The sequence below is a fragment of the Rhinopithecus roxellana genome, chromosome 7, assembly GCF_007565055.1.
Source record: "Rhinopithecus roxellana isolate Shanxi Qingling chromosome 7, ASM756505v1, whole genome shotgun sequence".
In the NCBI taxonomy this organism is placed as follows: Eukaryota; Metazoa; Chordata; class Mammalia; order Primates; family Cercopithecidae; genus Rhinopithecus; species Rhinopithecus roxellana.
In genome coordinates this window covers 1440573-1462536 of record NC_044555.1, presented here as the reverse complement: position 1 = coordinate 1462536, position 21964 = coordinate 1440573, and the positions used below count along the sequence as shown (strand labels likewise).

Here is a 21964-nt window from a genome sequence, read left to right as displayed (position 1 = left end):
AATCCAAAGATGATTTAAATTTACTGGAGGATGTGCATAGGTTATATGCAAATACTATGCCGTTTTATATAAGGCATTTGAGCATTCTCGGATTTTTGTATCCTGGGGTAGGGAGGGTGAGTGTGTGTGGCGAGGGCGTCGGGGGAGGGGGTGTCCTGGAATTAATCCCCAGAGGGACAAATCCCCTTTTGCTTAACCTTTCTCACTCCTTCAAGCCCCAGCTGTTGTCCAAAACCTTTATATAAATGTAAAAATCAACCAATAGACACTCTGATTCCATTTTTCATACTATCATTGAGACAGAGTTGGAAGTATTAAAAACAACGGGGTCTCTGAGGCCAAGACCACATAAGTGACACATATGTCTTAAGACTGGCTAGCCTCCTGTGGCAGAATCAGAACTAGAATTTCAGTCTCCTGACATCAAACCTAGGGCCCTTTCACAGGAATCTGAGGGAAGGGAAGCTGAAGGAAGTTAGGTAGGAAATCAAAGAAAAAGGAAAAAGATAGGATGCTGGTTCACCTTCTTCTCACCACGCACCCCAGATCTGAAGGCAAAGCAATAGCGAAAACGCTGGACTGGGAAAGGAAGGACATTGGTTTGATCTTGGCCTTGCCATTCAACACTTAATCATCATGAGCTTAAGTAATAACTCCTTTATTTCCATGGCTTCTTGTTACTTGTTTGTAAAATAGGGAAAATGTCACTGATGTAGATGGGTTAATGTGAAACTTAAATGATGTAATGCCTGCTAAAGTACTGTACAAGCAGAACAGTTAATCATGAGAGGCAAGAGGGAGTCTCATTGTCCTATCTCCACCAAAAACCCAGAGGTGAAGATCAAGGTCCTTCATGCAAATGAAGTAGCTTGAGTCACCTAAAGCTCACTGTGATGATTTCTGACTGATAAAGCAGGAAATCAATGTTAACTTCCCTCTTGGAGAGAACCTAGGTGTTTCACTTACCCTTCCTCTGTTTTTTCTTGTTTTTTGTTAATTTACACAGAATTTATGTAAGCAGAAAGCCTACGCTTCCCTCGAGAACCTCTGCACCCCCTTTTCCCCTGGAAGTGCTTCTTGGTCTTCACGTATTTGCCTGAGAAGTAGCACTTATTTGTTCAAGTTTAGTCTGTTCGGAAAGCTACCCTTTCCTTAACCCCTCCTTGCTATTCTAATGATTACTTTGATATGGATTAATGTGGATATTGGAAGTATAACGTGGAGTTAGTGCTGGAAAGGACTATAGTAAAGAGCACAGGCACATTGTTATTTTATGGAATTGGGATGATTTAAGCAGATATACAAAGTATTTTGCCCAAGGTAGCCCAGGAAGTTAAAGACAGATTCGGGACTCAGTTTGTTGTTGTTGTTTGTTTGTTTGAGATGGAGTCTCATCGTCTCCCAGGATAGAGTGAAATGACCTGACCTTGGCTCACTGCAACCTCAGCCCACAGGGTTCAAGCAATTCTCCTGCCTCAGCCTCCCAAGTAGCTGGGATTACAGGTGTGTGCCACCACGCCTGACTAATTTTTGTATTTTTAGTAGAGACAAGGTTTCACCATGTTGGCCAGGCTGGTCTCGAACTCCTGACCTCAGACAATCCGCTCTCCTCGGCCTCCAGAAGTGCTAGGATTACAGGCGTGAGCCACCGCGCCCGGCCCACAGATTTGGAATTTAAACCCGCTTGAGAAAAATAGGCAAATTGGGAGCCTACCCCTACCCGCTATAAATTGAAGCATCCACTCACATGCATGTTAATAATCTAAATTATAACTATCCAGAATAATGTTTCATTTTATGCAGTGTTGCAGTTATAATCGAGTTAGGGTTTGGTAGTTTTTCTCAAACTTTACCTACTTCAAGCCGCGTGCAGTGGCTCACGCCTATACTCCCAGCACTTTGGGAGGTTGAGGTGGGCGGATCACCAGCTTGACCAACATGGAGAAACCCCGTCTCTACTAAAAATACAAAATTAGCCGGGTGTGGTGGTGCATGCCTGTAATCCCAGCTACTCGGGAGGCTGAGGCAGGAGAATCACTTGAACCCAGGAGGAGGAGGTTGCAGTGAGCCTAGATCGCGCCATTGCACTCCAGGCTGGGCAACAAGCGTGAAACTGTCTCAAAAACAAAAACAAAAACAAGAAAAACTTTACCTACTTCAAAACTATCTAGTGGGCTTGTTAAAATCCAGTTTGCCAGGCTGCAAACCCCCCAGATTTTTAAAGTTTGTAGTTTTAATAGTTCTCAGGTGATGCCGATACTGCTGATACAGGGACCACACTTTGAGAACCACTGGGCTATGCATATGCTGGAACCTTTAATTTTCTATTTTGACAAAATTGTGGCAAAACCATTAGGTAAGAGAACTCTGTTTTATGAGTTGTTACTGCCCTTTTCTCTTATATCCTAGGTCTCTGCTAACAATTAGATAATCCACTTAGAATATTGGTAGATAAAACTGTATTCCCAGGGAATACTTTGGGAGGCCAGGGTGGGTGGATCACCAGAAGTCAGGAGTTCAAGACCAGCTTGTCCAACATGACGAAACTCCGTCTCTACTAAAAATACAAAAAAAATTTAGCCAGGGGTGGTGGTGCATGCCTGTAGTCCCAGCTACTCGGGAGGCTGAGGCAGGAGAATCATTTGAACCTGGGAGGCAGAGGTTGCAGTGAGCTGAGATCTCGCCAGTGCACTCCAGCTTGCATGTCGGAGTGAGACTCCATCTCAAAGAAAAAAAAAAGAATATTGGTAGGTAAAGCTTAAGGCAGAGGTTCTCAAATATTAGTTTATGTCAGAATCACCTGGGGTACTTGTTAAGGATGCATATTCGTTCCTTCCACACTTGCCCTACCCTGACATCCCCCTAAATGCAATGAGCTAGGCTACTTGGTGCCAGGGATTTTCCCCTGATAATTACTATATCCCTAGGATCTGGGAGTCCTGTAAGTGATTGTTGAATGAATGAATATTGTAGACTGCTACAAAGGCTGCTGCTAATGACTCATGCCTTCTAATAATAATGTCCTTGTGTTGTGCCCTCTCATATTGACCCTGGGCTTGGGCCATGTGACTTGCATGGGCAATAGGATGTTAGCAAACATGATACAAGCAGACTCGATAACTGCTTGTGGAGCAGTGAGCCTTTCCCGCTTGGAACTCAGTTGCCATGCTGTAAGAAAGATAATTTAAACTGCTAGCAGATGAAAGGCTATGTGAAGGAGAACTAAGGCCCCCTAGCTGACCAGCACCAACTTCCAGATATGTGAATGAAACCATCTTGCATATTTAAACCCTGTCCGAGGTCCTGGCGGATTGCAGCTGCTGAATGAGTGACCTGGTTGAATGAATGACCTTAGCCAATAGCACAGAGAATGGAAAGCGACAACAACAACAACGACAACAACAACAACAAAAGCCACAGCTGAGCCCCACTAGAATCATGAGAGATAGAATCCACAGAATCATGAGAAATAACAAACGGTTGTTGTTTTTAGCCACCCAGTTTTGGAGTCATTTTTTTAATGCAGCAATAGGTAAATGATGCAACTGGTACATTTTGGTGTGATCTCCATTCCTCACAGTCTAATTCTTGGTCATACCTGGTTATAACCAAGGCATTGGGCCTTTTGGAAAAATAAAAATATGAGTATCCAGAAGTTTTCTTATTTTCCAAACATGTTTGAAAAACTTGCTACTGGTGCAAATTGAGAAATATTCTTTTCTTTTATTTTCTTTCTTTTCTGAGACAGGGTCCTGCTCTGTCTCCCAGGCTGGAGTGCAGTGGCATGAACATACCCCACTGCAACCTTGACTTCCTGGATTCAAGGGATCCTCCCACCTCAGCCTCCAGAGTAGCTAGAATCTGGGAGGTCAAGGTTGTGCAACCACACCTGGCTAATTTTTTTTTTTTTTTTTTTTTTTTTTTTTTTTTTTGTGGAGATGAGGGTCTTATTTTGCTGCCCAGGGTGGTCTTGAACTCCTGGGCTCAAGAGATCCTCTGCCTCAGCCTCCCAAAGTGCTGAGATTACAGGCATGAGCCACCTGGCCCGAGCAGTTTTCAATTTGAAAACCTGTTGTTTCTAAGGGTCTGGGGTAAGGATTATACTCGGAATGCCCTTGAGGTCATGGTTGGATCTGTTAAGGGCAAAGTGGTGCTCAAGGTGGGACCATTGGTAACTTCGGCTGTTTTATTTCCTTCTTCCATATCCCTTTGGTCTTCCAGTTTCACATTCTTCTCGTTTTCCTCATGCTTTCTCTTTTGTGTGCTTATCTTTCATTTTTCTATGTCCACCTGTAAGCCTCCAGTGGCTAATAGAAGAAAGACAAAAATGTAGGTTATTTTATTTATTTATTTATTTATTTATTTATTTATTTATTTATTTATTTTTTCAAGACAGCGTCTCACTCTGTTGCCCAGGCTGGAGTGCAGTGGCACCATCGTGGCTCACTGCAGCCTTGAGCTCCCGGGCTTAAGAGATCCTCCCACCTCAAACTCCCAACTATGAAGTAAGTGGGATTACAGGCACAAGCCACCACTTCCAGCTAATTTCTTGATGTTTTTGTAGAGACAAGATTTCATTATGTTGTCCAGGCTGCTCTTGAATCCCTGGACTCAAGCAATCCTCCCACCTCTACACTCCCAAAGTGCTGGGATTACAGGTGTGAGCCACCGTGCCCGGCCCAAAGATGTATGTTCTTTTTTATTTTCTACCTTTTGCCACTATATGTACACAGTAAAAAATATGGATACTGATTTAAAAATGTAGCCTTAGGAACCACATTTTAGTTCATGTACTACACTTATATTACATTTATAATCGTGGGACACTGACTTTTCAAGTGCTCCATTCACACATTCAAATCATACAAAGAAAATAATATTTAATGCTTCCTTTGACAAGTCACATAGTAGGCACAAAATATATGTTGAATGGATGCAGGGAATTCACTAATCTCAATGAGGTTACAATCATTCATTTGCTGACTTTAAATAAATATGCTATTGAAAAGAAAAGGTAACTACATTTTATTTGTTTAGGCCTTATATTTAAACTTGAGTAGGAAGAAAATGTGTCATTTATCACTCAATAATGGCATGGGAAGAAAGAGGAATTATGATCTTAATTGAAATCTATTCTTTGTCTTTTAAATGGGAAACTCTACTTCTTTTTTTTTTTTTTTTGAGACGGAGTCTTGCTCTGTCGCCCAGGCTGGAGTGCAGTGGCCGGATCTCAGCTCACTGCAAGCTCCGCCTCCCGGGTTTATGCCATTCTCCTGCCTCAGCCTCCGGAGTAGCTGGGACTACAGGCGCCCGCCACCTCGCCCGGCTATTTTTTTTTTTGTATTTTTAGTAGAGACGGGGTTTCACCGTGTTAGCCAGGATGGTCTCCATCTCCTGACCTCGTGATCCGCCCGTCTCGGCCTCCCAAAGTGCTGGGATTACAGGCTTGAGCCACCGCGCCCGGCCAACTCTACTTCTTTTTGAAATATTCCACTGAGGTCACATTTGTCTTTGGGGATATTTCTCTGTGAAAACATATATTGATTTAATTTTTTTTCCGCCTCCCGGGTTGAAGCAATTCTCCTGCCTCATCTTCACGAGTAGCTGGGACTACAGGCTTTTGCCAGCATGCCCGTCTAATTTTTGTATTTTTAGTAGAGATGGGGTTTCACCATGTTGATCAGGCTGGTCTCGAACTCCTGACCTTGTGATCTGCCTCAGTCTCCCAAAGTGCTGGGATTACAGGTGTGAACCACCACGCCTGGCCTAGATTAATTTTTATTAATTAAAGGATTAAAAAGAACTTTCAGGATTGTGTAGCACTTACTAGAGATGAAGAAAATGAGGGCAAGAATCAAGGTAAATTGTCCAAGGTCATTCTAATGCATGATATTGTTCACCCAGTGGTGAGATACATGTGTGTTTTATGAATTTACTATTATTCATGAAAAAAAGAACTCAGAGTATAAGCCAACCTATAATCAATCAACAGTACTATTTCCCAAGTTACTGTAAACATATAAACACTATATGTGTAAATAATTGAGCCATCACTGATAAAATCTGCAGCCTTTTTCAGGGAGTTTTTCTATCATGCTTTCTATACTTTATTTTCCCAGAGCTCCATTCCTCACCACTGTATACAAAACCCAAGTCTTCATCTGTGTCATCAATCTGTCTATGGTAGAGACTGAGGGATTAAGTACTGTAGAGAAACATCAAATGCTGGAAAGGATGTGGAGCAATAAGAACTCTCATTCATAGCTGGTGAGGTTGCAAAATGTTACAGCCATTTTGGAAGACAGTTTGGCAGTTTATTACAAAATGAAAAATATTCTTACATATGATCCAGCAATTACACTCCTTGGTATTTACCTAAATGAGTTTAAAATTTGTGTTCACACACAAACCAGCACATGATGTTTATAAGCAGCTTTATTCATACTTTTCAAAACTTGGAAGCAACTAAGATGTCCTTCACTGGGTGAATGGATAAACAAACTGGTACACACAGACAATGGGATGTTATTCAATGCTAAAAATAAATTGACTATCAAGCCATGAAAAGACATGGCCTTTTTTTTTTTTTTTTTTTTTTTTTTTGAGAAGGAGTCTCACTCTGTCACCCAGGCTGGAGTGCAGAGGCGCGATCTCGGTTCACTGCAGCTTAAATGCACATTATTGAGTGAAAGAAGCCAATTTGAAAAGGCTACATATTGCATGATTCCAACTACGTGACATTCTGGAAAAGGCAAACCTATGGAGACAGTAAAAAGATCAGTGGTTGCTAGGAGTTGGTGGGGAGGAGTAAATAGGCAGAGCACAAAAGATTTTTAGGACAGTGAAACTATTCTGTGTGATTCTATCATGGTGGATACATGTCTTTATACATTTGTCCAAACTCATACAATGTGCAACACCAAGAGTGAACCCTAATGTAAACTATGCACTTTGGGTGATAATGATGTATCATTATAGGTTCATCGATAGCAACAAATGGTACCACTCTGGTGGGGGGTGTTGATCATAGGGGAGGCTGGCTGGGTGCGGTGGCTCAGACCTATAATTCTAGAACTTTGGGAGGCTGAAACAGGTGGATCACCAGGGGTCAGGAGTTCAAGACCAGCCTGGCCAACATGGCAAAACCCCGTATCTACTAAAAATACAAAAATTAGCCAGACATGGTGGCATGCGCCTGTAATCCCAGCTACTTGGGAGGCTGAGGCAGGAGAATCACTTGAACCCAGGAGTTGGAGGTTGCAGTGAGCCGAGATTGTGCCACTGCACTCCACTCCAGCCTGGGCGACAGAGCAAGACGCTGTCTCCAAAAAAAAAATTGTAATGGAGGAGGCTATGCATGTGCAGGGACAGAGGGTACACAAGAAATCTCTGTACTTTCCACTCAATTTTGCTGTGAACTTTTTTTTTTTTTTTTTTTTTTTTTTGAGGCGGAGTCTCGCTCTGTCTACCGGGCTGGAGTGCAGTGGCCGGATCTCAGCTCACTGCAAGCTCCGCCTCCCGGGTATACGCCGTTCTCCTGCCTCAGCCTCCCAAGTAGCTGGGACTACAGGCGCCCGCCACCTCGCCCGGCTAGTTTTTGTATTTTTAGTAGAGACGGGGTTTCACAGTGTTAGCCAGGATGGTCTCGATCTCCTGACCTCGTGATCCGCCCGTCTCGGCCTCCCAAAGTGCTGGGATTACAGGCTTGAGCCACCGCACCCGGCCTGCTGTGAACTTTAAACTCCCCTAAAAAATAAAATGTATTTTAAAACACCATAGGCCGGGCGCAGTGGCTCACACCTGTAATCCCAGCACTTTGGGAGGCCAAGGCGGGTGGATCACCTGAGGATGGAAGTTCGAGACTAGCCTGACCAACATGGAGAAACCCCATCTCTACTGAAAATATAAAACTAGCTGGGCATGGTGGCACATGCCTGTAATCCCTGCTACTCAGGAGGCTAAGGCAGGAGAATCGCTTCAACTGGGGAGGCAGATGTTGCGGTGAGCCGGGATCACACCATTGCATTCCAGCCTGGGCAACAAAAGCAACTCTGTCTCAAAACAAAAACATAAACAGGCCGGGCGCGGTGGCTCAAGCCTGTAATCCCAGTACTTTGGGAGGCCGAGACAGGCGGATCACGAGGTCAGGAGATCGAGAACGTCCTGGCTAACATGGTGAAACCCCGTCTCTACTAAAAAATACAAAAAAAAAAAAAAAAAAAAAAAAACTAGCTGGGCGAGGTGGCGGGCGCCTGTAGTCCCAGCTACTCGGGAGGCTGAGGCAGGAGAATGGCGTAAGCCCAGGAGGCGGAGCTTGCAGTGAGCTGAGATCCGGCCACTGCACTCCAGCCTGGGCGACAGAGCCAGACTCCGTCTCAAAAAAAAATAAAATAAAATAAAATAAATAAACAAAAACACCACAGAAATAATTTCAATAGATTTGGATGGTTCTGTTGCCTACTTATTCTCCTCAGTTGACTGCACGTTACTGGGTGTTCGTTACCTTGATTTAGATATCATCACTCTTTCTCTGCCATTGCCACTTCCATTCCCTGCTCTTGACCTCTCTTACTATTGGCCACATCGTGTCCATTGGTATATTTCCTTGCTTATGATAAAATAGATTTTATTAGAAATTTTTTAGTTATATTTAAGCAATCATATTAATGTACTAACTTTTATTTTATTATTTTTATTATTATTATTTTTGAGATGGAGTTTTGCTCTGTTGCCCAGGCTGGAGTGCAGTGGCGCGATCTCAGCTCATTGCAACCTCCACCTCCTGGGTTCAACCAATTCTCGTGCCTCAGCCTCCCGAGTAGCTGAGATTAGAGGCGTGAGCCACCACACCTGGCTAGCTTTTGTATTTTTAGTAGAGATGGGGGTTTCGCCACGTTGGCCAGGCTGGTCTCGAGCTCCTGACCTCAGGTGATCCACTTGCCTCGGCCTCCCAAAGTGCTGGGATTACAGGTGTGAACCACTGCACCCAGCCTTAATTTACTAATTTCTTTTTTCTTTTTCTTTCTTTTTTTTTTTTTTTTTTTTGAGACGGAGTTTCACTCTTTTTGCCCAGGCTGGAGTGCAATGGCACGATCTTGGCTCACTGCAACCTCCGCCTCCTGGGTTCAAGTGATCTCCTGCCTCAGCCTTCTGAGTAGCTGGGATTACAGGCATACACCACCATGCCTGGCTAATTTTGTATTTTCTTTTTTTTTTTTTTTTTTGAGACGGAGTCTCACTCTGTCACCCAGGCTGGAGTGCAGTGGCTGGATCTCAGCTCACTGCAAGCTCCGCCTCCCGGGTTTACGCCATTCTCCTGCCTCAGCCTCCCGAGTAGCTGGGACTACAGGCGCCCGCCACCTCGCCCAGCTAGTTTTTTGTATTTTTAGTAGAGACGGGGTTTCACCATGTTAGCCAGGATGGTCTCGATCTCTTGACCTCGTGATCCGCCCGCCTCGGCCTCCCAAAGTGCTGGGATTCCAGGCTTGAGCCACCGCGCCCGGCCCTAATTTTGTATTTTCTAGTAGAGACAGGATTTCTCCATGTTGGCCAGGCTGGTCTTGAACTCCCGACCTCAGGTGATCTGCCCGCCTCGGCCTCCCAAAGTGCTGGGATTACAGGCATGAGCCACCGCGCCCGACCTAATTTACTAATTTTTAAAAGCTAAGGCTATTTTAAGTATTTTGTAAGCTATTGGCACAACATGAAATCACTGACTTAAGTAGAATAATTTTTTTCTTCTTTTAAAAACAGTTGACCCCAAAATCTGTGCAATTCAGGACAATTTCAAGTACATTTTCTATTTACATTTTCAAATGTACCTTAACTTCTCTACCCCCACCGCTGCATATCGCTTCCCCTGATTGCTGGTTAGAGACATTACAGTACACAAGTGGAACTTTTCTCTTTCGTAGTTTGTGTCTCACTGCCTGGAAATGATGATCTCACAACTGTTGGTTTGAAGTTAGGCAACATAGTAAGAGGAACCTGGTTAAAGAGGAAATAACTTATGTTTGTAAATTTGTATTTGTACAATGTGGAAACCATAGGTTTGTATGGTTTTCCTCTCATGACTCTCTCTTCTCCTAAATGGGGTGATGTCTCTTGCTTTGAAGATGACTTGCTTTGATGTAGTGCCTATGTTAGATACTTTGGGACTTGCGTATTCTACAGGAGACAGAGTTCATATGCTTTGACCATTGGAGAGCTCCAGTCTGCCAATTTCACACTGATATGGACACTCAGACTGGCATATGTGTTCAGGAATAGGGAACAGAATGAACACTTTTAACCTATGATTCACAGCTATGTGGTTCCAAAGTTTAAAGGAACAAGCCCCATTTCATGGAAGGGTTTTGTGCTTTCTGTGGCATCCCCTGGTGAAGTGTTTTGCAGCAAAATAGTTTTTCACTCCGTAGGTATGTTTTATTATTTGGGATTCTCTGCTATCAAGTCTAAGAGAGCGTGTTAACTGGATTGTATTCAGGAAAGAGTTTATTTTCATTCTCTTGATATTTCTCCTGTTAATTCTACTGAAATTACATTTTTCTTTTTTCTTTTTTTTTGAGATGGAGTCTCGCTCAGTCCCCCAGGCTGGAGTGCAGCGGCGCGATCTCGGCTCACTGCAAGCTCCGCCTCCCTGGTTCACGCCATTCTCCTGCCTCAGCCTCCCAAGTAGCTGGGACTACAGGCTCCCGCCGCCACGCCCGGCTAATTTTTTGCATTTTTAGTAGAGACGGGGTTTCACCGTGTTAGCCAGGATGGTCTCGATCTCCTGACCTCGTGATCTGCCCGCCTCGGCCTCCCAAAGTGCTGGGATTACAGGCGTGAGCCACCGCGCCCGGCCGAAATTATATTTTTCTAAAGGAGGAAAGGCAGATTATGTACTCCAATGAGAATGGAACGCCTGTAGGTAATTATTGTATGTTTTATAACTATTTAGACTAATGTTTTTATGGCTGTAGAATTATGAGTCCCCAAGTTAAAATCTTATACACCTCCAAAGATATGTAAGGTCAAGTTATAACAAACTGGAGATCTTCATGGACTCACTCCTGTAAAAACACCATTCCCTTGGCCTTTGGCCTTTACTCACGGGCCATTCTTTCTCAGTATTTTTCCCCTCCTTGTACATTATATTGTCACAGTAATGGCTCTCAATGTGTTCACTCCTCCCTGTATCCAAGTCCTTGTTTAGTCCCCATCCACTCTGAGTCTACGCCTGACCAGGTTACTCGCTTTGGGTAAGGAGGCAGTAGTAAATATGACATGAGCAGAGAGTTAAAATGAGCTTCTTCAGTAGAGCTAGGGCTCCTTTGTAGTTCTTTTGGGAATCCTCCTCAAAGTACCATGTGAAGAAGCTTGGGCTAGCCTGTTGGAGAATGAGAGACCCCATGGAGCAGAGACAAGTCATTGCCACTGAGGCCCTACTAGAAAAACCAGCTTGACAATCACCAGACATGTGAGTGAGGCCATTCTAGAACATGAAGTCTCAGCTCAGCCAGCCTAGACTAGAAGAGCCATCACAAACATCACAAATATCCCATCTATCACAAGACAATCCACAAAATTGTAATCTAAATAAAATATTCTGTTGTTCTAAGCCCAAAAATTTCAAGATTTTTGTTTGTTTGTTTTTTAGGTTCTGGGGTACATGTGTTCAGGATGTGCAGGTTTGTTACATAGGTAAACATATCAACCCATCATCTAGGTGTTAAACCCAGCATGCATTAGCTATTTTTCCTGATGCTCTCCTTCCTCTCACCTCCCCGACCAACAGGCTCCAGAGTGTGTTGTTTTGCCCCCTGTGTCCATGTGTTCTCATTGTTCAGCTCCCACTTATAAATGAGAACATGCAGTGTTTGGTTTTCTGTTCCTGTGTTAGTTCCTGCATGAGGATAACGACCTCCAGCTCCATCCATGTCCCTGCAAAGGACATGATCTCATTCCTTTTTATGGCTGCATAGTATTCCATCGTATATATATACATTTTCTTTATCCAGTCTATTATTGATTGGCATTTGGGTTGATTCCTTGTCTTTACTATTGTGAATAGGGCTGCAATGAAAATATGCATGCATCTATCTTTATAATAGAATGATTTATATTCTTTTGGGTATACACCCAGTCGGGAAAAGCTAAGTGGCACACATCCCACGTGCACAGTGAGTTCCATTTTCCACTATGTGAGGGAATGTCAATTACACACCTGGTTGCCCATCTTTTCTCTTCTTCCATAATGGAAAGTATCTTAGTCAATTCTTCAGTTGCAAGGGCAGAAATATTCGTATAAGTTAGTTAAAATCCAAATTCTATGTGTGTGTATGTGTGTGATTGTGTGCACATGAGCACAGAGGCATATGCTGAGTGGGAAGTAAGAGATGGTTTTAATACTAAAACAGAGAACTTTTTATTTTTTTTAAGACTGAGTTTTGCTCTTGTTGCCCAGGCTGGAGTGCAATGGTGTGATCTTGGCTCACTGCAACCTCCGCCTCCCAGGTTCAAGCGATTCTCCTGCCTCAGCCTCCCAAGTAGCTGCGATTACAGGCATGCACCACCACGCCCAGCTAATTGTTGTATTTTTAGTAGAGAAGGGGTTTCACCATGTTGATCAGGCCTCGAACTCCTGACCTAGGGTGATCCACCCACCTCGGCCTCCCAAAGTGCTGGGATTATAGGCATAAGCCTCTGTGCCTGGCCTAGAACAAAGAACTATTTAGACACAAGACCTGCAGCTCAGTCAGTCTTCACGTTTGCGGCTGCTGGGAAGCCCCTGAGAACTGAGTCTGCTCTCCACAATTTTTATTCTTCATTCCCTCTGGGACTCTTTTGAAACTTTTTCAGCATCCATTCTGTTTTCCTACTTCACTCTGAAGATTGGCTTTCTCTATTCATCAGGCTGTACAGGGTTCCAAATGACACCTCAGTCTCCAAGTCTGGAAGATTCCATCCTTTATTGATTATAATCTGTTTCCAAATACAAACCCTCAGGAAGATCTGACTGGCTCAACTCATTTGCCACTACCTTTAGTCAGGTGGCCACCCCTGACCTAGTGAGAAGTGGTGACATGGGACAGATGGGGTGGGCAAGAAGATTTATCTGCTGGTTGATTGGAGTTCTGCAGATATAGGCTGGGCTCAGCTGGGTATTGCTGCTTCAGGCTGTGCTAGCTATCATGGCCCCTTTTCTCACTGTAGGTTGCATGTTGGGTAGAGTTGCTTGCTCTATGAGTGTTTTCTTCTTTGGACCAGTGAGACAGCTTGTTTTGGGGTATGCTCTTCTCATGGTGATGGCAAAAGTGCAAGAGAACAAGAGGAAACACGTAAGCCTATTAAGGCCTAGGCTCGAAATTGTCACACTGACACTCCCTTCAGATATCATCCTCTAAAGCAAGTTACATGGCTAGGACCAAAGACAAGGGGCAAGGAAGCACTATCCATCCATGATGAGACCATGGCAGTGTCTGCATGAAGGTAGGGCTGAAGAATTAGGGCCAATATTGCAACCTAGCACACCTTCTTTTCAGGTCTTGTGTTGGGAACAGGCCCCCAAATCTGGCCATAAACTGACCCCAAAACTGGCCATAAACAAAATCTCTGCAGCACTGTGACATGCTCGTGATGGCCATGACGCCCACCCTGAAGGCTGTGGGTTTACCGGAATAAGGGCAAGGAACACCTGGCCCACCCAGGGCGGAAAACCGCTTAAAGTGTTCTTCAGCCACAAACGATAGCACGAGCGACCTGTGCCTTAAGGGCATGTTCCTGCTGCAGATAACTAGCCAGAGCCCGTCCCTTTATTTCGGCCCATCCCTTTGTTTCCCATAAGAAATACTTCTAGTTTATCTATAATCTGTAGAAACAATGCTTATCACTGTCTTGCTGTCAATAAATATGTGGGAAAATCTCTGTTCGAGGCTCTCAACTCTGAAGGCTGTGAGACCCCTGATTTCCCACTCCACACACTATATTTCTGTGTGTGTGTGTCTTTAATTCCTCTAGCACTGCTGGGTTAGGATCTCCCCGACCGAGCTGGTCTCAGCAGTCTTGATGCTCATCTTTGGACCAGCAGAGATGGTAGTGGCAGTGGCTAATGGTAAAGAGTCAGAAGAAATGGGTCCAGAGAATAGAGGCACTGATTTGTCTATAAGAATGGCTTTCAGGCCAGGCCCGGTGGCTCACGCCTGTAATCCCAGCACTTTGGGAGGCCAAGGTGGACAGATCACGAGGTCAAGAGATCAAGACCATCCTGGCTAACACGGTGAAACCTCATCTCTACTAAAAATACAAAAAAATTTAGCCAGGGCGTGGTGGTGGGTGCCTGCAGTCCCAGCTACTTGGGAGGCTGAGGCAGGAGAATGGCATGAACCCGGGAGGCGGAGCTTGCAGTGAGCCAAGATGGCACCACTGCACTCCAGCCTGGGCTACAGGGTGAGACTCCGTCTCAAAAAAACAAAAAACAAAAAACAAAAAAAGAATGGCTTTCAAAGTTGTCAGCAGTCAAAACTACAGAATTTAAAGGGCTTGCTCTGGATCAATACTATTATTCCAGGAGTTCCAATATGGTATCATAGCTGAAATTGCTAGGCATAACATGGCCCATGGTGAAGAGCTAGCCTGCCAAGTAACTCAGGGCAAAGCTGTACCCTCTGGAATGAGAAAACTGCTGTGCACATGGGGAAAGCAACAAAGCTACATGGTTATAGATCAGACCAACACAGTAGAGGTCATGGCAAGGTGTGAGCATGACAGCAAGCACTGGTCCAAGACTAAGAGAGCAAGACCACTTCAGAATCCAGAAGATGCGCTTTGGTCAGGCTTGACTAAGGCCAGAGACACAAGGTTATTGAAGGTCCTCAGGGCCTGCCAGAAAAATGGTACTGATCCTGCTACTACGTCACAGTGCTTTTCTGTCTTGTAAATTTGCCATCCCCTGCCCCATCCCACCCTACCATGTTATTATCTAAATGACTTGGTTGTCAATTCATTATGTTACACCTTATCTGTTCCTTTAATTTGTCAGGTGTGGATCATGTGAAATATATTGTAACTATTTTTTAATAAAATTCAGATCAGGCCCATGCCTCTTTGTTTGATCTTGATTATTTAAGAAATCAGGGTTACAAAGTCAGAAGACCCAATAATTGTAAAACTGATGGTAGGAGGAAGAGGTAATAAAAGTAAGTCATGTGCAGGGATTTACTCTCCTTCTGGGAAAGGCTCCTGATGCAAGCAAGTTACTGATGGAGGACAGGAGGCCATAACCTGACTATATTAGGAGAAACAGGAGAGGAGCTCTGTCTGAGCATTTAGGAGAAGTCCACATACGCCAAGCAGCTTGTGAACTGTTTAAACTTCCTCATTTCTGAATTCAGAGTAAGCTCCTGTTTACTTTTCCAGCTTCATCTCTCGCAACTTCCCTATCTGTACTTTACCCACTGCCATTAAGAGTGGTTTCCATTTTCCAAAGACATCCTGCCCTTTCCCTATTCTGTGCCTTTTACTGTGTTGTTCCCTCCATCTGGGATCCTGCCTTTCCAATTTCTGCCTCTCAAATTATTCTCATTCTTCAAGGCCTATCTCCACTTCCACTTCTTATTTATTTATTTATTGAGATGGAGTCTCACTCTGTCACCCAGGCTAGAGTGCAGTGGCGCAATCTCAGCTCACTGCAACCTCTCCTTCCTGGTTCAAGCAATTCCCCTGTCTCAGCCTCCTGAAGAGTAGCTGGGATTACAGGCCTGCGCCACCACGCCTGGCTAATTTTTTTGTATTTTTAGTAGAGACGGGGTTTCACCATGTCGGTCAGGCTGGTCTTGAACTCCTGACCTCAGGTGATCCGCCTGCCTCGGCCTCCCAAAGTGCTGTGATTACAGGCGTGAGCCACCGCGCCTGGCCTCCACTTCTTCTATGAAGTAGATTCCCCAAGCAAATATGACCTGTTCCTATTTTAACTCCCACAGCACATTTCACAGTCAGCCTTGTATCATCATTTTACTTGGACTTACTTTCTCCATCCTTTCTCCCTACCTTCCTTCTGTATTAGATATCTATTGGGCATCCTGTATGTTATCTAAACCTATTAAGATGCATGTTCTGGCTGTTTTTTGTTGTTTTGCTTTTGGCGACAGGATCTCACTCTGTCACCCAGACTGGAGTGCAATGGCGTGATCGTGGCTCAGTGCAGACCTCCTAGACTCAAGCAATCCTTCCACTTTAGCCCCTTGTGTAGCTGGGCCTACAGGCATGAGCCACCAGACCCAGCTAATTTTTGTATTTTTGTAGAGACGGGAGCCTTACTATGTTGCCCAGGCTGGTCTCGAACTCCTGGGCTCAAGCAATCCTTCCACCTAGGCCTCTCGAAGTGCTAAGATTACAGGCATGAGCCACCATGCCAGGCTCGTTTCTGCTCTTGAAGACTCCAATTGCTCTAGAGGGAGATGTAGACAGGTAAATAGGAATTGTAACATGTGGTAAAGACCAAAGAGAAGGAAGCATAAGTGCTATGGGAATCACTAAAGAGGAAACTCTAACCAGTCTTTTAGAATCAGAATCCTAAAGGTAAAGGACAGAGGTCATTTCAGCACAACCAGCAGCACGTGCAAGGGCCATGGAGTTACTTACAAACTGCTGTAAGGAGCAATCCATTAAATATTATGCTTAAATCTCAATAAATGAATAATCTAAATGTATAAATTATATAAATACTTTCCTGTTTATGTCTTTCAGCAACCTTCAATTAACCATCATTGACCCCAATTTATAAAAGAGAAAACCAAGGTTCAAGATTTAAATGATTAAGTTGGAGTAAATCAAACTCAGAGTGGCAGAGTGAAGATGACAACATAGGTTTTCTAATGCCAAAGCAGTGCTCTTTTCTCTACATTCTGCCTCTCAGATCTGGTTCTCCCTAATAGGAGAGAATTGGGCAAAAGGTCAAGCAGAGGCTTCAGGAGAAAAGTTAGGAGCTAGAGGAAAAATGATATGACCTTCACAGTTTTTACCCAAAGGCAAACTCTACTTAATAAAGTATACAGAATCCAATGTTTAGTAGTTAGACCAGAGTGCCTCAATCCCTTCCTATGAACTCTTCTCTGCTTTCAATGGTTGACACTGTCATTCACACAAGTAATAAAGGTAGGGAGGTTCAGGATGACCTCTAACCTACTTAAAGGACTAATGTGGATGCAGTGATGGTAGCCAACAAAAATGTCATAACATAGCAAGTAAATACAGAGAATTGGAGTTGCACAAATCACTTGATTGAAATTGTAACCTCAGTATCATTGCCACCCCAATGACATGCCTTTAAAAAAAAAAAATAGGCCAGGCACAGTGGCTCACTCCTGTAATCCCAGCACGTTGGGAGGCCGAGCCGGGCAGATAACCTGAGGTCAGGAGTTAGAGACCAGCCTGGCCAACATGGTGAAACCCCATCTCTACTAAAAATGCAAAGCAAATGAGCCAGGCATTATGGCGTGTATGCCCAGCTACTCGGGAGGCTGAGGCAGGAGAATCGCTTGAACCCAGGAGGCAGAGGTTGCAGTGAGCTGAGATCATGCCATTGCACTCCAGTGTGGGCATAAAAACAACAACAGCAACAACAAAACAGTACCACATTCTAATACAAAACAAAGTTTCATTTCATTTGTACTTAAAAAATATACACATACCACACAAAATAAGAACGGTAATAAGAGTTTTGTACAATGTAACAAATAATGAGGTTGTTGTAACGCCAATAATCCTGATCTCTGTAGAGACCAGCACTGCCACCCTCAGTAAGAGGTGGAAATTGCAATTATCAAGTAAGAATATTGTATTTTTAAATTAAAATGAAAATAGCTCCCCTAATTAGCAGCCTTGATAGACTAATTGTGTTGGAAGAACGCTTGGAGATAATTCGTCATTTTTTACATTGAAAAATAGACTAGGCCGGGCACGGTGACTCATGCCTGTAATCCCAGCACTTTGGGAGGCCAAGGCGGGCGGATCACGAGGTCAGGAGATTGAGACCATCCTGGCTAACACGGTGAAACCCCGTCTCCACTAAAAATACAAAAAATTAGCTGGGCGTGGTGGTGGGCGCCTGTAGCCACAGAATGGCGTGAACCCGGGAGGCAGAGCTTGCAGTGAGCTGAGATCGTGCCACTGCACTCCAGCCTGGGCTACAGAGCGAGACTCCGTCTCAAAAAAAAAAAAAAAAAAAATAGACTAAGTAGCTGGTGGTGCACATCTGTTGTCCCAACTACTTGGGAGACTGAGGCTGGACAATCACTAAGAATTCAAGGTCAGCTTGGGTAACATAGTGAGACCCCCATATGTATTAAAAAAAGAAAATAAAAGAGATTAAGAGAAATTTGGGGCCGGGCGCGGTGGCTCAAGCCTGTAATCCCAGCACTTTGGGAGGCCGAGACGGGCGAATCACGAGGTCAGGAGATCGAAACCATCCTGGCTAACACGGTGAAACCCCGTCTCTACTAAAAATACAAAAAAAAAAAAATTAGCTGGGCGAGGTGGCGGGCGCCTGTAGTCCCAGCTACTCGGGAGGCTGAGGCAGGAGAATGGCGTGAACCTGGGACGCGGAGCTTGCAGTGAGCTGAGATCCGGCCATTGCACTCCAGCCTGGGGGCAGAGCGAGACTCTGTCTCAAAAAAAAAAAAAAAAAAAAAAAAAAGAGAAATTTGGCAACTTTTCTCAGTAACATTTTTTAGGGATTTCCATATATATGATGTCATTTTATCTTTGAAACCTTGCAAAGTAGACATGACAGGTGGTATTCTGGTTTTGCAGATAAGAAAACTAAAGCGCAGTCCCGGCATGGTGGCTCACGCCTGGAATCCCAGCACTTTGGGAGGCCAAAGTGGGTGGATCGCCTGAGGTCAGGAGTTTGAGACCAGCCTGGCCAACATAGTGGAACCCCATCCCTACTAAAAACAGAAAATTAGCTGAGTGTGGCGTATGCCTGTAATCCTAGCTACTTGGAGGTTGCAGTGAGCCAAGATCACACAACTACACTCCAGCCTGGTCAACAAGAGCAAAACTCCGTCTCAAAAAAAAAAGACGGAGCCTGGTCAACAAGAGCAAAACTCCGTCTCAAAAAAAAAAAAAAAAAAAAAAAAAAAAAAGAAAAAAAAAGAAAAGAAAACTAAAGCTCAAAAGGTTTAAGCCTTGTTCACTAGCACAAGAGTAATAAATAACCTATGCCAGGATTTTTGGCGTTCTCCTGTATCATGTGACTGTGAACTTTTATCTGAAGGAAATGATAGTACGAAAATATAGTAGCAAAGAAAAAGGCCGGGCGTGGTGGCTCACGCCTGTAATCCCAGCACTTTGGGAGGCTGAGGCGGGTGGATCAGGAGGTCAGGAGATCGAGATGAGACCATCCTGGCTAACATGGTGAAACCCCGTCTCTACTAAAAATACAAAAAATTAGCCGGGCGTGGTGGTGCGCGCCTGTAGTCCCAGCTACTCTGAGACTGAGGCAGGAGAATGTCGTGAACCCGGGAGGCGGAGCTTGCAGTGAGCCGAGATCGCGCCACTGCACTCCAGCCTGGGCGACAAAGCGAAACTCCCTCTCAAAAAAAAAAAAAAAAAAAAAGAATTCTAGAAGGAAACATATGTAACTTTGAACAGTTACCTTTGGAGAGAGGAATGTGGAGGAAGGAAAAGAGGAAAGCTTTCACTTAAAATTTTGTATCAATATGTACAGTATGGATTTTCTGCCCAGTAACATGTATTACTGATACTTAAAAATTGCCAACATAGTTTATGTGGGCTGTGGAGTCATGGGCCAATTATTTGTTTTTGTTTTTTGTTTTCCCTTTGTTTCTGCATTCAACTTCAGAATTCTCTGTATATTTTCTTCTTTGTATTTCTTTGCTAAAAAGAATAAGTATTTTAACTTTTATATTGAGTTATATCCTTGTGAATTGACCTGGAAAATGTCTGTGGAATAGTAAGTGAAGAAAGCAAGTTGCAAAGTAAAATTTTTCATTAAAAACAACCTGGGGAAGAATGACTGTTATAACTTCAGATGTATTAGATTGATGAGGAAGAACACAAAACTGCATTTCCTTTATGCATAATGAGCAACTTATAAAAATCGAATGAAGTAAAAAAAATTAAAATACCACTAAGAGGTCTTATAAGGCCTGTTTAGTTTCTTATAGCTGCTGTAACAAGTTACCACCAATTTGGTTGATTAACACAACACACATTTATTATCTTACAGGTCTGAGGTCAGAAGTTCAAAATGGATCTCACTGGGCTAAAATCAAGGTGTTGGCAAAGCTGCATTCCTTTCTGGAAGCTCTAAGGGAGAGTTCGTTTTCTTGCCTCTTCCTCTTCAGAAGAGGTATCTGCATTCATTCTTTGGTTCAGGCCATTTTCAAAGTCAATAATGACTAGTCTAGTGTTTTTCACACGATATCATTCTGACGCTCTCCTTCTTGCACTTTTGAGGACCCTTGTAATTACATTGGGCACACAAGGTAATGCAGAATAATTTTCCTTTTTTTTTTTTTTTCATCAAAAAGCTTTATTTCCATTTGGTCCAAGGCTTGTTAGGGTAGTTAAGAAAGCTGCCTAGTGGCTGGAGGGAGAGGCTTAGGCAGAAGCCCTGTTATTTTGCAAGGGGCCCTTCAGAAGTCGCAGGGCTCAGAAGGCTCTTAGTCGTGCTTGAGAGTGAGCCTTTTGAAGAGATACTCGCCCAGCCCAGCCTCCCGGCCGGCCAGCCTGTAGAGGTTGGTCAGGTGGTCACCCATCTTCTTGATGAGCTTCACTTCCTCATCTAGGAAGTGACTCTCCAGGAAGTCACAGAGATGGGGGCCGTGCGGGCAGAACCCAGGGCGTGAAGATCCAAAAGGGCCTGGTTTAGCCTTTTCTCCAGGGCCATGGCGGCTTTCATGGCGTTCGGGGTTTTACCCTACTCATCTTCAGCTGGCTTCTTGACGTCCTGGAAGACAGTGTGGCCGCCACGCTGGTTTTGCATCTTCTGGAGACACTCGTAACCCTCACACTTCTCCTCGGCCAATTTACGGAAGAAGTGGCTCACGCCTTCCAGAGCCACATCATCACAGTCGAAATAGAAGCCCAGAGAGAGGTAGCTGTAGGAGGCCTGCAGGTACAAATTGACCAGGCTGTTGACGGCTGCCCCTACGTCGGTGGAATAATTCTGATGAATCTGGGAGCTCATGGTTGATCGGCAAGAAGGAGCTAACCACAAAAACGGTGCTGGCAGGTCCCAGAAGCAGGAGATGGCCGAGAAGATGGTCCCGGAGGTTGCAAGTGGAGAGGAAATAGGAGGGCGGTCGGAGGCTGGAAGAAAGAGTCCCCGAATCTGTTCCATCCAAGCACTGTTGAAGCAAGAGACAGACCCGCAGGACCCCCGAACTGCAATTCAGGATAATTTTCCTATCATAAGGTCATCTGATTAGCAACCTTAACTCAACTTGCAGCCTTAATTCCCTGTTGCTATGGAAGGATACATATTCATGGATTCTAGGGATTCGAGCATGGACATTTTGGGGTTATCACTATTTTGCCTACCCCAGGACCTGAGAACAGTGGCCACTTCTGGGACTATACAGGGATGTTCCCAATTCCAGAGGAGCTGGAATGCTAGTAATTTATCTGGAGAGGACAGATGTGGCTTCTTTATCATACCCCCTTGACAGTACTTCAGTTTACTGTAACCTGAAGGAAAACTTGCTATGTTAGTTTAGTACCTGAATTAAACCTGAGAAGCAATAAGATTCCTAACTGCTTAATTCCTTTACCTCTTTCCCTTCATTTTGAGGTGTTTGCTGCTCCTGCTTCTGCATCAGTGCGTTTGCTCTTTTTTCCTTTTGTTTTGTTTGTTTGTTTGTTTTTAATTTTTTTTTTTTTTTTTTTTTTTGTATTTTTAGTAGAGACGGGGTTTCACCGTGTTAGCCAGGATGGTCTCGATCTCCTGACCTCGTGA

General features: G+C 44.1%; 1 pseudogene; it reads right to left on the bottom strand.

Moving 5' to 3' along the window:
- Positions 1 to 20527: 20527 nt before the first annotated feature.
- On the bottom strand, positions 20528 to 21196 carry LOC104658210 (annotated as a pseudogene).
- Between the last annotated feature and the right edge of the window lie 768 nt (positions 21197 to 21964).